Here is a 17500-nt window from a genome sequence, read left to right as displayed (position 1 = left end):
ATAGCTCAGGATGCATCCTGGATTACACCAACAGTTTTCACAGGAGTGCAGGCTCTGACCTGGCTTGGATGCTCCTCAGGAAGGACTAACCAAGGAACTCCCTGGCTTTGTGCTTGCAAGTCCCCATGGAGTCCCATCATTTCAGTCCTGTAACACCAAACCTGTGGTTTGCTATTTTAAGTAGGATGCTTTTTACATCACTGTTATAACAGGACTGATAAACAATAATTGCCTTCAGTACATTTGTTTATCTTTCTTACAGATGCAGTATTTGAGATTTTAAAACAATGCTCAGTACCAGCTGGAAGTAGTCAGCTCTCTTATTTCTGTGGGTCTTTACTGAGTCTCACTTTAAGCTGGCTCTTGTTTGAGTTACTCCTACTCTAACATAACTGCAATGTGTCTTTAAGTGATTAAAATTTAATATGAATGTTCAGACATGGCACAGCTGTAACAAAAGAGGTAAACGTGTTCAAAGCTTAACTTTTGCCTGGAATGGGTAACTGAAATTCTGCAGCTCCTGACCCTTTTCACACCCTCCCAGGCTCAAATGACCACAGGGAGGCTCAGGTGGAAAGGGACCTTAGTGCCTGTTTGTTTATTTGTGCCTCTTTGGGAACTCCTGCTGTTTTGCAGGTGTCTCACAAGTTCTGCATCTCTATGAGCCATGTCCTGCCACCGACTGTCCAACCAGCGGGCAGGAGGTGGTGTTTTCTTCCTGAACAACCTGTTCAACAGGTACCTCAGTGTGACCGGAGCCCTCACTACTGCCAGGATGCTTTAGTGCAGCAGTCACAGCTGTGCGAAGACACGCGGAGGTAAGATCCACCGTAGGATGCTCTGGGATCCCAGGGATGCTGTGGCAGCCAGGAATACCGTGACATGCTGTAGGACCCCGGGGATGCTGCGGGCTGCACGGACGCCGTGTGAGGAGCAGAGTGCCAGGAAAGCCGTGCGATCCCAGATGAGTGGGACGCAGGGGTTCTGTGGAGCCTGGGGATGCTGCGGGAGGAGAGGCTGGGGGATGCTGCGGGAGGAGAGGCTGGGGGATGCTGCGGGAGGAGAGGCTGGGGGATGCTGCGGGGGCTGTTGCGGGCCCTGCCCGAGCCCGGCCCCAACGGCCCCAACGGCGCCGCCCGCGGGAGCGCCCGAGGCCGGGGTGGGCCGGGGCCCGGGCCGAGCACGGCGCCCTGCGCTGCCGCCCCGCCGCTCTGCAAGTGAGATGCACAGAGCCCCGGCGGGGCTCGGGTGGCTTTGAATGTTTCATTGCGGCCGGGGCAGGGACTGCGTGTCGGAGGGAGTCGGGAGCCACAGCCTCTGAAATGTCCTGACTGCCGGTGAGGGGCCCCTAGAAGGGCAAGAACCTCCTTGTTCAGAAAATGAGGAATTCACGAGTACTTTTTTTCTTAATGCAGTTATTAACCTTTTCTATAGTATAGCAGCTATTTTATTCGAGTTCCCCTCGAAAGCAAGAGATTTGATAGCCTTGTTCTCTGATACACCTTCTAAAGTTATAAGGATCAGGCATCCCTCTTCCCTCCTGACAGCCTCATCTATCTCAACTCCAGCGCTGCCAATGATAACAACTCACTGTGTTCTTAATTTATGTTTAGCTGCTGGTACTTAGAAAGAATCTGGAAATACCACTTCTCTCAGATGTCTGTCTTGGCAGTAAACTGGGAACTGTAAATTCTGGGTTGCTTTTGTCTTTATCTCTCTTAGGCAGGCTGCATTAAAGCCACATTTTGCTGCTGTGACTAGATCTTGTCAACATGAAACTCCCTGAAATTGTCTGCATCCAGGAGTGCTATAGAGCCACTTTCACCATGTAGAAGGAATTTTTACATGTATCTGGTAGTGCTGGGCAGTATTTCATTGACACAAAATCAAAAATGAGTGGAGCAGCAACACCCATCCGCCGAAACTCTGACTGCAGTAAGAGCAAACGTGCTGGAATACTCAATAAAATCAATATGAAAGCCGTGGTGACAGGAGGTGCTGGCTATTGTGGATACAAGCTGGGATGTGCTCTTGCCAACATAGGAGCTTCTGTTGTGCTGTGTGACATACACAAGCCTTTGTGGGTGATTCCCAGTGGAGTGGCTTGGATCCAGGTATGATAAATAATATCTTGCCAACAGTCAAAGTTAGTTCATTTGTATTTTCCATAATGTCTTCCTAGTTTTCACTGACTCCAAATACCTATCGCCAACTATTTCAAATTTCTGTGACCTTTTTAACTTTGTGGACATCCCTCATGAATTTTGGTGAATGGATTTTAGTATATCTGAAATAATGAAACCAGCAAAACCTGTAATGCATGGAGCAGTTTCACTCCTGACTCCTCAGGTTCCTGCCTTCATCTAGGCCTTAGCTAAACCACCTGTAGAATAAACACAGGAGTATTGTGAACCTTAATGAATGTCTTTAAAGTTCTTTGGGTTCTATGGAAGAAAAGTATAGTTATCAGCAAGTAGGCAGGTGTGCCCAGTTTTGAGTCCTAGGATATTTGTACAGCAAGTACAGTTCCTTCTATATGGATTCCCTCTGTGCTAACCCACTGTGTGACAAATGCTCACCTGCAGCTTTGATCTCATGTCCAAATATCTTCTGTTGTGTATTACAGACAGATATCAGGGATTACAGTGCTGTACTGGCAGTCTGTGAAGGGGCTGACTGTGTGTTTCACGTAGCTTCCTATGGAATGTCAGGAACAGAGCAGGTGAGTCCACATAGTTTTGGTTTTTTCTGTCTGACTGCCCACACAGAGGGTGAGAGCCTTTGATGCTGTAACACTGCAGGACAGATTTCATCTCTTCATATTGCCCTGGACTTTTGGTAAATTGCGCTGTGCAAACTGGAGTGCCACCTCAAGCAGGCTGCTTGCAGTGATTTCCTCTCATTAGAGGTTCCACCAGCACCCTGGGAGGGTGTTGGAGATGGAAATGGCATTGAAAAGTTCTGAAATACTGTGAAGACAAAATGAAAGACAAGGGAGGCTGGTTCCCTCCAAAACCCTGATTCTTCCCTAAACCTTCACATGGATCTCCTCGGTGTTAAGGTCACTAGGAGGAATAAAACTTAACTAAATTATAAATTATTTCATATATCTGAATTGTAACAATAACAATATTTGAAGTCTTTAATTGTTCACCATTGTGTAAAAAGCTCTACAGATGCTCTTGATGTAGGACTCTGAGTCACAATTTTATAATTAGAGTTACAAGCACACACACACATCCACACACAAACACACCTCTTTCTTATTTTATTTAATAAGAGGAACTTCAGTAGTTACCCTGTCTGGATAGAACAGCTCACTCGAAGTTCTTTGCACTGAGCAATGCATAATTTGAATTGCTGTGGTTAGAGGCAACTGGTCACTAAAGTGCTACTGAAACACATGTATTTAACAAACTGCTGCAAGATATGTAATAACTGGACATATATTTTCAGAAGCACTACAATTTTCTTTGCTTCAAGCAGACTAGTCTATAAAAATACAAGAAAAATACACAAATAGTTTAAAAATAATGATTAGACTTCTTCAAGTCTGAAACAGCAGTCTAAATGGCATTTTTAACAATCAAAGCACTAAATTATGTTTATCTGGGGGCATTTCTAACATCCCCCTATTGAATTGAATATGTATTATTACTATAAAATGCACCATTTTTTTCTTTTCCTAGTTGCATAAAAAAGAGATTGAAAGTGTCAACATTAGTGGAACAAGACTCATCCTTAATGGTATGTATTTAACTGTGCCATTGGGTGTTAGTACAGCATATCAAACATCACATCCCATTTAGAGAAAGCCACTCGGCCTTTTTGGCACACTCTGTCTGTCACCAAGTGCTTGACATTGTTGGCAGAAAATGAGGAAACATGTAATTGGGGGGTGGGGTGCTATGCTCAGTTCTGCTACGAGGTGTGACATGGGAGCCAGCACTGCAGTTCAGCTACTTCAGCTTCTCAACACTTGTTTGACTGATGTGGGAATTTCTGTATAATGAGTTCACCAATTCCCTGTGCATTTTGTAACCTGCTTGCTAACAACTTGTACAGGCAGTGAGCAGCCCTTCAAGCAGAAGGACTTCTGACCTCTGCCCAGCAGGCTGGAGGAGCTCTCCTGAGGCAACTAAAGCTCTTGTTCCTACACTGATGTCTTCCCTTTCAATATGCTCTGCATTTCAACTCAGTCACAAAACAGAAGGATTTTCTCTTTGAAGATTTGACACTTTCTTAGAAAAAATGGCACACAAACTTTTTCCTAAATAATTTTCCACTAAAGTAATTAATTATTCATTGCAGCCTGCAGGAAAAAAAATGTGCCTCGTCTGGTGTACACCAGCTCAGTGAATGTGGTGTTTGGAGGGCTTCCCATTGAAGATGGGGATGAGGAATCCTTGGCATATTTCCCAATTGACAAGGTATTTCATTGGATTGATTCTCCAATTTCTCTGTTTATTTCCATGTTTCTGAAAAAGCCTGGAGTTTTTCTGACAGTTTTGCCTGATGCAAACATCCAGGCACAAGAAAGGCCAGGTGGGATGATGAAGGGGGATAGAATATAAGAAAATAAAGATAGTGTAGAAAGTAATCTTTCTAAGGAGTTGCAGCTGGGCCAATTATCCAAGATCAGGATCAGTCCTGACTTTAACAGGACACAGCTGTAAGCAATGAGAAGCAGAGTGCTATAATAGAGTGGGGTGGCTGGGTGAGAAGGGAACTGGAGTCAGTGGCTGCTTTGTGAAAAAGAGTCAGTGTTCTGAGGAGCTGACCATGAGAAACACCAGAAGGTATGGAACTTTTGTGATAAGGAGACAACAGTATGGAACCCCTGTGATAAGATCACAACAGGATGAGAGTTTGAGCAGCCTGGTCTAGTGGGAGGTGCCCCTGCCCATGGAAGAGGGGGTTGTAACAAGATGATCACTGAAGTCCCCTTCAACCCAAACCATTCTGTCATTCTATGAAAGAAAAAAGGAAACTCTTGATACTCTTTGAAGATGCTATTTACAACCTTGGCACATCAGTTTCATGTACATCAATATTTATATTTCTTTGTTTTCCTATTAAGGCCTTGATTTGGGAAATAACTCCCACAATGCTGCATTAGCATCAGGATATTCCACCTGGACATGAGGATTCTGAGATATGGCTTGGTGCCTCTTTAGCTATTTATTATCCACATGATTTTTCTGGTTTTCCCTTAGAGGATGACATATATTCAAGGTAGAGCTGATCTGGAAAAGCAGCCTATTTTTATATGGTTTTATTGCATTTAATTAAAAAAGAGAATGTACTTCTGGCTGCTTTGCATACACAGTTGTTTTTGGTGTCCCTCCTCTCTCCATCAAATACTTCACGGTCTTTCAAGAAGTAAATATGGAGATAAAATATGAATATTTTTAATAACATTTTAAGTAACACTTTCTCTGGGAGAATGCCACACAGAAGTGAGCAGGATACTTCAGACCAAGTGTAATGACTTCAAAACTTGGCTTTTGACTTTTCCGTTACCTGAAGAAGAAATCCAGATTACAAAGTAGTGATCAATTACATTCCTGGCAGCATCCAAAACATACATATATTTATTGCTTCTCAAATGTGCTGAAATTAATTAACCAGATTTGCATATACAAAAATACTTCCTTACCCTAGAAATATTCATGTGTTGTACTCTGAACCTAATATCCCACAACTTCTGTATTTTGAGGTATTTGTTGCCTCTGCTGAGTGTAATCTAGTGAAGAAGAGAAGCCTCTCTGTCCCACCATTTCAGGAACAGATACAAATGTATTTGCTTTTTCTCTGTAGCTTGTTGACCACTATTCCAGGACCAAATCCATTGCAGAACAAATGGTACTAGCAGCTGATGGAGTTTCACTAGAAGGTACTTTTGTCTGAGCATGAATTCATAGTAAAATTTATTCCTCTTCTTGTTCCTCCCCAAAATCCTGTGTCCTCTATCAATCCTTAGTGGACAAGACTGCCCAGCAGTTATGAAATTAAGTTACCAACTCCCTCTCACAAATTAGAGTATTTTCATTTATAAATTACTTTTAACTGGTTTTAAGTTCCCACAATGTCTGTAAAAGGTTTTAGCATGGTAGCAGTAAGTTCAGTATGTTAATGAAAAATAATAAGAGCGCTATAAATTAAACAAAAACAAGTGTTTAATGTCTCTATCTCATGCAGCATAAGTAAAACACAGATGCTGATCAAATTGTTACATCAACACACTCCCTCAAGTTATAAATTAAAATCTGAAGTAGGTATCTGAGCCTAGGACTTGGAATTATTTATTAGCGCTTCCCAAAGTTTTCCATGTTGAGGAAGCCAGTTATACACTTGAAAACTTAAGCTCACCTGTGAGATACTATAACTGCCAGTGCAAAACAAATTAATGTAAAGTGCAACATGATTCTGTGTGACCAAGTGATACTGAGCTAAATTTAGCTGTGGACAACTTAGAGAAAAGACTCTTCACTTGATACTTGCAGAGGCTATAACAGATAGAAAGTCCATGATGGGAACTCCATCCCAACAAAATTATTTTGTTCAAAATAAGAAAAGGTATTTTTCCCCCTTTATTTATTTAGCAGCTCTTGTCATCAAAGTCTCTCCTAATTACAGGACCAATACACAGTTCTGTATTAGTCAGTGAAATAGAACCAAACATCCCATTTTGATTTTGTGCCATAGCAGGACTTATATTTTATGTGTTTACAAGAACAGTTATTAGCAGATGATGAAACAGCCAGCTGATGTACGTGGGAAGATTTGATTTTTATGATCCCACTGAAATTGTCAAGAGCTTCTCCCTCACTCCAGTGGGAGCTGCACCTGCTGTTGAGTGAATCTTTCAGCTCTGCCTTGTACTGCTAGCAGGTCACTGCTTCCCATCAATGATTTTGTGGGGATTAGTTGGTTTCATTCCACTATCCAATATATTTTTGAACAACCTGCTCACTTCAGTGAACTCATGACCACAGCCAACACATTCATTCACTGCTCTGGCACAGGGACAAGAGACTAATTAGAAAGAGATTTTTTGAATATCTGGTGTTTTCTAGGAACACAACTATGATTGCAGGACTTCTCTGAATATTTTCTTGCTATTTTTTATGCTGTAATTCTCCCATCTTATTATCCAACTCCTAATGCAGCATCTTTTGTTGTGTATTGTTTTTTAAGGTAGTGAAATGAATTTAGAGTAAGTCCTGCTGCCTCAGCCTTTGGTTCATACAAACAAAGATGCAGTGCAGTGATGTGAAGGTCTCTTAAGAATCTTATCCCCTGTTCTAGGAGGGGGAATACTCCACACGTGCGTTCTCCGCCCACCAGGAATCTACGGACCAGAGGAGCAGAGACACTTGCCAAGGCTTGCAGTATGTCATCCAAATCCTTTAGCCAGCAGGGTTTTCTATGATATGGGTAAAAAACTGAAAGGAACATCACTTATTTGTATTACAAATTGACTGATCTTATTGGGTAGCAATTCAACAATTCAGTCATTTGCTGAGGATATTATAACTTTTTTAACAAGCATGATATCTGTAAAGTGTAGATTTTAAAAGTCTTTTTTTTTTTAATTAAATACAAACACATGAAAATCTAGCTTTATAATTTAATGATTACCGTAAGATTCAGGCCAATCCATGATATTTTAAATGTCTGTTTACATGCAACTTACACCAAATTGTTTTAAATATTAATGAGAAGAGATACAGCAAAATATCTTATTTCCACTCTCAACTATGAACAGCTTTCCCTGTCCAATGAAACAGGTTCCAAAGTTGGAAGCACCCTCTGGTACCACAGGTTACTGAGGGCAGCAGCTGAGGTGTTCACATTTTACTCTTTTTCACTTGCTTTTAAATTGCAGGGCCAACAGATGATGTTTAGAGCATGGTCCCTGTAGAATTCTGTGAGCAGTTATTTTAAAAGAAATAGTGTAATATTAAGTTATACACAGTTTTCAGGAAATAATAGATTCAAGTTGACCACATAATAGATATTTTTTTATTTGTGGCTGAGGTAGGAAATTATATTGCAGTCAGCCAAATTATATGTTATCTACTTGTATATAATTTTAAGAATGCAAAATATCATTTTAGTTAAATCTGAGATTTTATTTTAGCCCCTTTAAAAATATAATATTTAAAAATTTCTATTTGATTTTGAGCTTTATTGTTTTGAGCCAAATTTAAGGCATCATGCAAATGTCATGTTTTGCAGTTTCTAAAATGTACCTGTTCAATGAAAACTGGGATGCTTCCCTTCCAGCCAAAGTGAATCTTCCAGGTTTTCCTAGCCAAAGCTATTTGATAAATTTGATCCAATTTAGTGAATACTTTTGATCCACTCAGAACTGTAACTTAGCTTTCCATACAATATTTTATTTATCCCTAGAGCAAGCTTGTATTTTTTGTGAATTCAGGACATATTGCAATACATCTTTTGACATTTTCTCATGAGCAGTTCCCTTGAATATTTTTAATTGATTAATGTATTTCCTTTCTTTTTAAGACAGAGCTAAACTTACATTTAGCTGGACAAAAAAAAGTACACTTTACCTCATTGTAAAACTCATTTTGTTACGGTTTCATGTTTGTTTTTATCTACAGAAGATTATTGAGAGAAGGCTACTTAGCTTCAAGTTTGGGGACCCAAGTGTTCAAATGAACTGGATACATGTAGAGAATTTTGTACAAGCTCATATTCTAGCTGCTCAAGCTCTCACCCCTCAGAAGAACTACATAGCTGTAAGTACACAGCAAAACCACCACAGATCTCACTTGACAGTGGATCCTGCACTGCATCCTGTGCTACAGTAACCACTGCAGTAATTAGAGTTATTGTCCTTCAGCTCTCATTGTTGTCTGTGTTTGCAGCTGGTCAGTGTGCTACGAGCAATGTGGGATGGGCACAGTGCTGGCTGTTGGTGTTGGTTAAGAGATGGAATAGTCAATTCTATAACAATGTCTCCATCTCTGCATTTTTAAAATGCAATATTTATAATTTCTGGAAAATGAGCAAAGAATGTTTGCTTTGTTGGAAATTAAAGTGGAAGTTCAGGCTGATTGATCCTGTTCCCTGTACAGGTCCAGATTTGATGTTCTGAACTGTGACGGTCAGTTCTTCCCAACAGAGGCACATTTCATTTGGGTTCATTGCTTTCAAAAACAGTCACAGCTGTTTCCTTCCTTGTAAATACAGGTTTTTAATCACCTAGAAGCATTGCTCTGAGAGTATGTTAGAAAGGGGTTCAAAGTAGATTTTCTTTTCTTAAAGAAAATTTCTTAATTTTTTTTTCTTAAAGTTCTTAAACTACTTTTTCTAAAACCCTGAAAGCAAAAGGAAAGCAGGAACACAGAGCTTGGCTACACAGGAGTGTTCTGGGTTCCAGTGAGCCTTAACCAGCCCCAGGGCAGAATATTCCCCCCCTTTGGTGGATGTGCCAGCAGCACCACTGAGATCCAGCTCCAGGGGTGTGTCTGCACATCAGCACAGCCACTCTGAACAGGCACATCTGTAATAAACCATTTATTCCAAGGCAGGTTAACCACACAAGCCACCTGCTCACCAATTCTGTTGCACCCAACAGTGCCACTGAATGAAACACAAGCAGAGTTTGTGACTCAGGTGTGCACCACTCATATTTGATATTGCTGGATTATTTTCAAGCTGTTCATAAGGGGTGAGATAAAGAAAAAGAAGTCAATATATATGCAGTACTATTTTTACTGACTTGTCTCTTCTCTACCTCTTTAACAGAGTGGCCAGGTGTATTTCATTCATGATGGAGAAAAATCCAACCTTTTTGAATGGCTGACTCCCCTGGTATGTGCAATACTGATCTCCAAGTACACTAATTTCTTTAACTGTATGCAACTGCAGCTTTTGTGTGCATGCTACATTTGTATGTTTGCTTTGGGTGTGAGAGTTCCACATGGAACTCTCTGAATGTGGGCTTCATTCCTGCTTGAATTTCAGTGTGATTAGCACTGTAACAAAGCCCACCCAAAATACTACATTAAAGCAAATGTCTTCCCTGAGACCAAAGGACCCTCTACAGCAGCACCCTGTCCTGAGCTGTTACTGTCTTCATTTATGGGGCATGCAGATGGGAATAATGGGCATTTTGGGTGGGCAAAAAAATAGAAATCTTAAGTTTTCATCTGTTCATTCTTTTCAAAATACCATGTTGTTTCTAATGATAGGCTCAAAACCATAAACATGTCATGATGTTAAATTAGGTATCAGCACACTATGACATCTTGATTAATTATTGTAATTTCTCTCATTCTTTTAAGATACAAAAATGACACAGTGTCTGTGGGTAACATTTAACTGGCATCTCCTTAAAAATGAAAAATAGTAAATACTAAGAGCCAGTAAATATTTCCATAAATATCTTCTATATTGAAAGTTTAAAATTTGTTTAAAGTTTCTGGGGGTTTTCATTGTTTTTTAAATCTTTTTCAGTTTGAAGGATTAGGTTGCAGTAAGCCATGGATACGTATTCCTACTTGTGTAGTCTATGCATCAGGTAAAATATTTTATCAACATTTCTCTTTCCTGTTCATGCTCCCCTCATTCCTAACTGTAATATAATATTGTTTTACTTGCCCACAATTTTCATATTCATGTATAAAAATGCTGTCTGCTCACCTAGTGTTCAGCAGTGTAAAACTCACCTCTGTGCAGCTGAAACCAGAATGATCTCTTATTCAAGTCCCACTAAAAGAAGTTCTCTGTTGCCATATTTTTTATGAAGCCTCATGACCTTTTCACTAGATCTGTGCCCAGCTTTTTCCCTTTTCCAAAACCTTATTCCACAAGCACAATAATTAAGATTAAATTAAATTAGATTAAATTCCAGCCCCTTGAGAGCAAGTAGTGAGATGGTGTTAGTAATGGTGCCCTGAGCTCTCAGGTCTGTGATTATCCTTTTTAGCATTTGCAGTGTGAGATGTCCCAATCACAATGGCAAAGCAATTCGCTGTTCTTACCTCAAGTGAAAATCTTTTGTTATGCAGCCACATTCATGGAACACCTTCATGCACTTCTGAGACCAGTTGTTGACCTGCCCCCGCTGCTGACCAGAAATGAGGTAAAATCTGTGTCTGTAAACTTTCCTTAATTCCCACGGGATCCATGCATGTTCATCTGAGGGAGACTCAGTCAGTGGAAAGTAACACCCACCCTGAGCTGCTTCAGCCTCCAGTTTCCAGGGCAAATACATGCCTTGTGTACAATTTAGGCAATATATTGTGCTTGGTTGCCATGATTTTTGGAAAGAGTTTATGCTTGCAATCTGGGAGAGTTCCTCTCTTCCAAGGGTCAGTGTCCTGCATGCCTTGGCTGGGCCTTTAGGAACGTACCTGATTGCTTTGATCTGACTCTTTGAGTACCTAAGCAAGAGAATACTTGCAGAACATTTTTTGTGACATTTACAGATTCTACTTTGCGTCTTTTAATGTCTCTTTGTGCTTTCAAGAATCTCCTTTTGAGGGGACAATTTTAAGAATAATGTGTGCAATACTGATAGGACATTGATATAATGTTGTGGGGGTTTTTTGTATTTTACATTTCCTTTAACTGTGTCTCTGCTGCCATTCACAGTTTGTTCCAGTTGCCTGTGTAGTCATACCTGTGTATGCTGACTCTTTTGTCCTGCAGGTACAGAACATTTCTGTAACTCACACCTTTCGAATAGACAAGGCACGAGCTCAGCTGGGGTACCGCCCTCAGAAGTTTGACTTTGCTGATTCTGTGAACCACTACCTTGAATCCAGACCACGCTCATATTATAAGCTCTTCCTCAATATTTTCCTTGCTTTATTTGTTACTTTAATTTTGGCTTTTATTTTTACACAACTTGGTGGCCTCTCAATTTTGCGGTTTTTTAAAGGAAGGAAACACTGACCTGCACAAACTGCATGGTCACAGCATTGCTACCCAGAGCATTCAACTCCCACTATAGTTACTGGCACACTGCAACAGAGAGACAGCTGCTGTTGAATTTACAAATAATATCACAAACAAGTGGCTGGACCTGAGAAATTAAAATACAGTAAACAATAATTGCCAAATCACTGAAACACAACCAGAGTTATGATTGTTGCCTCTATTTCAAATCAAAACAACAACTTTCCAAATTGATTGCTGAAGTAAATGAGAACCTGCAGGAAAAACAAGAGCTGCAGACAGCCTGCAGTGCTTCACCAGTGAAGAAAAATGGCTGAAATAAGAAGAAAGACTGACCACAGCTTCTGTCATGGCTCACTACCTTGTGGAACAGAGGAACAAAGGCACAGACAGAACAGATTACTGCAAATAACACACACCAGGCCTACAGAGACTTCACACTGTGTGATTTCATGAATTAGCTCTAGCACCACATCTGAAGGAAAATAAAAGTGTACTTGAAACATTGCTGAAGTCCGTGCTGTGCCTCTGCACAATTCCCCAGAACTGCCCCCTGCCCTGCCCCTGGCACAGAGCTGTGGGTACCTGCTGGTAGGGGTTTTCACAGGCTATTTTAGTTAAATTGGAAGTTACTTAGTAAGTTACATTAGTTAGGTATATTTATGACACAGTAGAGGAATCTGCTGCTATGGCTTGCACAGATCTTTGTACAGCTTTCTTCACCTCCTGTAGTTAAGGGCAACAACTAACACAGTTCAGTTGCTCCTCAGCTGAACTTAAGGCCCAAGTCTGTTTTGGCACCAAATTTCTGAAGTACAGCAGCTGTACTGAGCAAATTCCTGCAGCAGCTGAAGTGAGCAATGTGTTTTTCACATTACTGTTCAGCTAAAATGGACCTAAAGAACAGTCCAGCTCCTTCCCATCCACCATTCCATCACAGTGGGAATTTATCAGAGAAATCTCTTCCTCACGTGCATCTTTCCAACCTGTAACACGGAGAGAGAAAAACCAAGGGCAAGATGCAAACAGCAGAGAGCTTGGGGAAGGACTAGGGATGAGAGCTTGAGAAATCATGGTCTGGAGGGGAGTAATCACGGATGGGTTTGAGAATTGTGGAGAGGGTGTGAACACTGGCACCTCCCCTCCAGGGGAGTCCAGGGCAGGCCTCAAAGCCCAGGGTCGGGCTGCTGTAACGCAAAAGCAGCACGGAAAGGCAGAACCCCTGAAAGTAACAGCGTTTCTTGTTTTATTCTTAAAGCAAGAGACCCGCTCAGTGGATAATCCCTTTTCTGTAGATCATATCACAACTCTGTATAATATTGATTGTACCGACTGTGACCGACAACCGCAGCACCCTGGGCGCACCGTGCCCGGCCCGGGCAGCACCGCGCGGGCCCCGGGCCGCCCCCGCCGGCAGCTTCCCGTTTCTGCTGTGCGGGAGCGAAAAGGAGCCGCCGCGGCGGGGACAAAAACAACTTGGCAGCGGTGGGATTCGAACCCACGCCATCGAAATGACTGGAGCCTAAATCCAGCGCCTTAGACCACTCGGCCACGCTACCGCCTGAGTTCCCCCTTTTCCGCCAGGCCTCTTTGACGGAGCAAGCCGTCGTTCTTTCCCTCCATCCACGCACATGGCCCACCCGTGTCCGCGGCACCCCCCGCCTGCAGCGCCCGCCGCGCCCCGTGAACGCCGCTGCCGCCGCCGGTCCCGGCCCCGCGCTCTCCGTGCCAGCGGCTGCGGCGGCGCCGCCAGGCCGGCCCAGCGCAGTCCCCGCCCCCGCCCGGTAGGTGGCGCCGCCGCCCCGTGCCCGGCGCCGCCTGCGCACGTGGCCCCGCGCTCGGCCGGAGGAGCGGCCGCCGGCCGGAGCTCGCAGCGGGAGTCCTGCTCCTTCTCCCGGGTTCGGCCGGGCCTTGAGCCTCGGCCCCTTCCTCCCTAGGGCCTTTGGGGCCGTCAGGCCGCGCCTCGGGGGCGTTTTGTCCGTGGCAGGCCCAGGCGGGTACCTCGGCAAAGGCGCTCCCGTGCGGTCTGTGCCCCACAGCAGCCGCGGCTGTGGTGGATCAGCTCCAGCTGGTTCTCGGAAGGGCTTGGCCCGTGCGCTGGTCCCGCAGAGTAGAGGGCAGCCCTTGGCAGCCGCGGTAGCAGGTGTGCACACACTCCGGCCGGAAAGAGGGTCCGTCCTGCCCCGTATCAGCACCCACTGCCTCCCCTGCCCGCTGCAGGTGCCTCTGGCCCAGCAGGGCACACGTGCTGCCCAGGAGCTGCCAGCTCGCTGCGAGGCCGGTGACCTTCCCTGGCAGCTGCTCCCTTGGCACGGCGCTGTGTCCTCAGCTGAACCATTCCCACCCCACACGGGACACCCCGCCGCCTTTATCTCGCTGGCAGCTGGGGTCGGGCTGCCCGCACACACTTCGCTGTCCCGCCTGTCGCTGCCCTTACCTGCGGCTGGGCTCCGGACCGCGTGGTTGGTGCTTTCTTTCCCTGTCCGCCTCAATCAGAGAGCTGGCTTTGGCAACTAGAGCCTGATTCGGTCACTGGTGAGTAGAAGATGAATTCTCATGTTCTGGGAGGCCTGCAGGAGAAATTTGTATAATTACTTTGTGGACAGAGGTAAAAATAGCTAGACCAAGTGCAATGCAATTAAAACAACATGGAGAAATTATGTCCACCATTGCCCTTCTTCCCATAGAAAGTCTTGCACTGGTGCTGCAGGAAGTTTTAGGTGTGTGTTACATGCACCTCCCATGAGACTGGAGTGAGGTTTATGACCAGCTTGATTCACCTTGTAAGACCAGATTGTCCTAGGAGTATGAGGGTAAAAATTGTCAGGAAATTGATTGATTTAAAGGCAATTTAAAATCTGCAGATTTAAACAAATGCAGAATAAAATTGCTCTGCAAGTTAGTATCGTAATGGGTGTCCTTTCCTTTTTCCTTTCAAAAACCACAGTTACCTAGAACAATGATTCTAAAGGAAACCTTATTTAAAATGAGCATACTGAAACTTTACAAGCTATAGTGCTCTTGGAAAAAAATTCATGCAGTGCTGAACATACTCAATGGAAGAATAACATACTAGATTTGCTGGTCACTGATTCCCTAGGTTGCCATTGGAAATTTAATTTTTAGTATTTTCAAGCAACAAAAATAGTGACTCAAGCTCTTTAAGTGTAAAGGATAAAACACATATTGTATAAATAGAAAACTAAAACTAGAACATACAGCATGTCTGGGCCAATGTCTGATTTCAACATGTCTTTAGTTTTTCATCATCACTGATTGTTCTTTTAAGAAAATGTTACAGAAAATAGAAGAGAAGCCCCAGGCTTAAACCTGGGAATAAGTACTCCCTTGCACCAGGGTAGCAGAGCTGGCTTATTTGAAAACATGAGAAATGTGTAGCTTGACAAGGCATCACCTGTGTTCCTGATAGAGCAGAACATTCACCATGAGGATTTTATGGCAGAAGGCAGCTTTTAATTCAAAATAATGCAAAGTATTTTGTGTCCAGAGAAGGGCAACGGAGCTGGTGAAGGGTCTAGAGGGTAAATCCTACAAGGAGCAGCTGAGGGAGCTGAGGGTGTTCAGGCTCTCTGCAACTCCCTGAAAGGAGGTTGTGGCAACACAAGGACCAGTGTCTCCTCCCAAGTAACAAGCCAAAAGGAAATGGCCCCAAGCTACATTGGGGGTGGGGGGTTCAGGTTGGATATCAGGAAAATTTTTTCCATTGAAAGAGTGGGTTAAGCATTGGAACAGGCTGCCCAGGGAAGTGGTGGAGTCACCATCCCTGGAAGTGTTCAAAAAACAAGTAGACGTGGCACTTTGTGATACGGTCATGTGGGTGTGGTGGGATTCAGTAAAAGGTTGGTCTTGACCTTGGAGGTCTTTTGCAACCCTAATGATTCCATGATTTGCCTGAGTTTAAAGCAAGCTGCTCTCATGACTGTTCAGCTGTGCTCATGGATCACACCAGTTACAGTATTCCACCTTTATCAGTAGCCTACCATGGCAGGTGGTGATTTTTTAACCATTATCAACACAATTTCACACAGTGGGAACCACACATCTGGCTTCTTCTAGGCTTTCAGAATTCATTTGATGAGTCTGTGCTCTTCCCAGGCCCTGCCATGAAGCATCCCAACATCAGCCCTGCTGGGTGCTGCTCTCCTCAGGGTGCTCAGCTGGGCTGACAGCAGAGTGCAAAATGAAGAAATAAATGCAGGTTCTGGTGCTCATGGGGCAAAAGTGCTCAGTTATGGATAACTGCTAATGTTTACCACACTGATTTGCAGCTGAGAGATTAATAAGACTTCAAGAGTTTTTCTGCACAATCACTAACATTGCAAATGTGTTTCTCTTTAAACACTGCGTGAATTTGAGAAAAAATGTGCCCTTAGGAAGCAGCATTAAACAGGGGCTCAGTCAAGTGTCTGCTTGACATTTTCAAACCAGGGCTTGCAGCCTCAGCGTGGTGCTGGAAATTGGTGACAAAATTACAGGTACTGTCAAATGGCAGGTGGTGTTCCAGCATGTGTGCTGCTCCCTCCAGTCCCCATGCTGAGACACGGTTTAATTTATGTAACTAATGGTGGGTTTTCCTGGCAGAGAGTCAGAGCATCTGCTCTGTGTGTTTTTAATTAAATATTGGTAATCTTCCTCCTGAAGATTATCTCAGCAGCAGTGTTTTTCTGCTCTCTTTGGAGAGCACAGGGATTGTGCATTTTTCTGTCTGTGGTGCTGCAAGAAACCATCCATCTGTCATAAAGGATGTACTCACATCTTCCAGTCTTGGTTCTGTAACCTCTGCTCGTGGTAAAAAGCACTAATGAGGATTATTTACATGAGTAAGGGATTGAACAGCAGTAAAAAAGGCAGATTCTTTGCAGGCTGCCGAGTAATACAATTAAGCCAAAACCTATTTACATTAATTTCCATGTAACTCGTGAAAGGATAAGGAGTTTTGTTTAAATTTTCCACAAATTCTACCTTGAGGAAAAGCTTAAACATGGGCATTTTCAACCCAGAAAGCCAGTGTTTTGGGACAAATTCAAATGTGGCCGCTTTGAGGAAACACGGACTTTGGAACGTGAAATCTGGTGCATAATACTGCCATTTCTTATGGGGAAATGTGCAATAGCGCAATTTAATTTAGCTCCAAAGACCAACCTGAAGCGCAGGCAGGCCCCGTGGTCGCTGCTCCCTGTGCCTTCCCTCAGGGCTGGCACCTTCGGGAGCTGCCGTGCAGGGGGTGCTTCCCCTGTCCTGCCCAGGACACCCCTCCTTTCAGCTCCGTGCCCAACACGAACAGAAATGACAGCAAATTTGGGTGGCTGTCGTGTGAGCAGCGGCCACCCGTGAGACCCATCCTGTGAGACCTGCCCACCCGCTCTCTTTCCCGTCCCCGGGATTCCCCATCGCTAATACCTAACGGTGTTAGCTGGGGGTTCTGCTCCGATTTTTGTCGGTTTTCTCACTGGAATAAAGCACATGGCAGGGTCCCAGCGCTGTGAGGCGGCGCGCCAGGCGCCCGCTGAGGGAGCGGGGGCGGCGCCTTGGCAGGACC

The 17500-nt window shown here is 43.7% G+C and overlaps 1 non-coding gene and 1 pseudogene across 1 annotated transcript; one reads left to right on the top strand and one right to left on the bottom strand.

Annotated features, from left to right (window-relative positions):
- Nucleotides 1-1816: 1816 nt before the first annotated feature.
- On the top strand, nucleotides 1817-12033 carry LOC134426438 (putative short-chain dehydrogenase/reductase family 42E member 2; annotated as a pseudogene).
- A 1384-nt stretch (nucleotides 12034-13417) lies between these two features.
- TRNAL-UAG (transfer RNA leucine (anticodon UAG)) lies at nucleotides 13418-13499 on the bottom strand. The gene has a single exon. It is a non-coding gene; the product is annotated as a tRNA-Leu (tRNA).
- Between the last annotated feature and the right edge of the window lie 4001 nt (nucleotides 13500-17500).

The sequence above is a fragment of the Melospiza melodia genome, chromosome 18, assembly GCF_035770615.1.
Source record: "Melospiza melodia melodia isolate bMelMel2 chromosome 18, bMelMel2.pri, whole genome shotgun sequence".
NCBI classification, from domain to species: domain Eukaryota; kingdom Metazoa; phylum Chordata; class Aves; order Passeriformes; family Passerellidae; genus Melospiza; species Melospiza melodia.
Note: the sequence above shows the minus strand (reverse complement) of the source record. Positions and strands in the feature narration are given on the sequence as shown.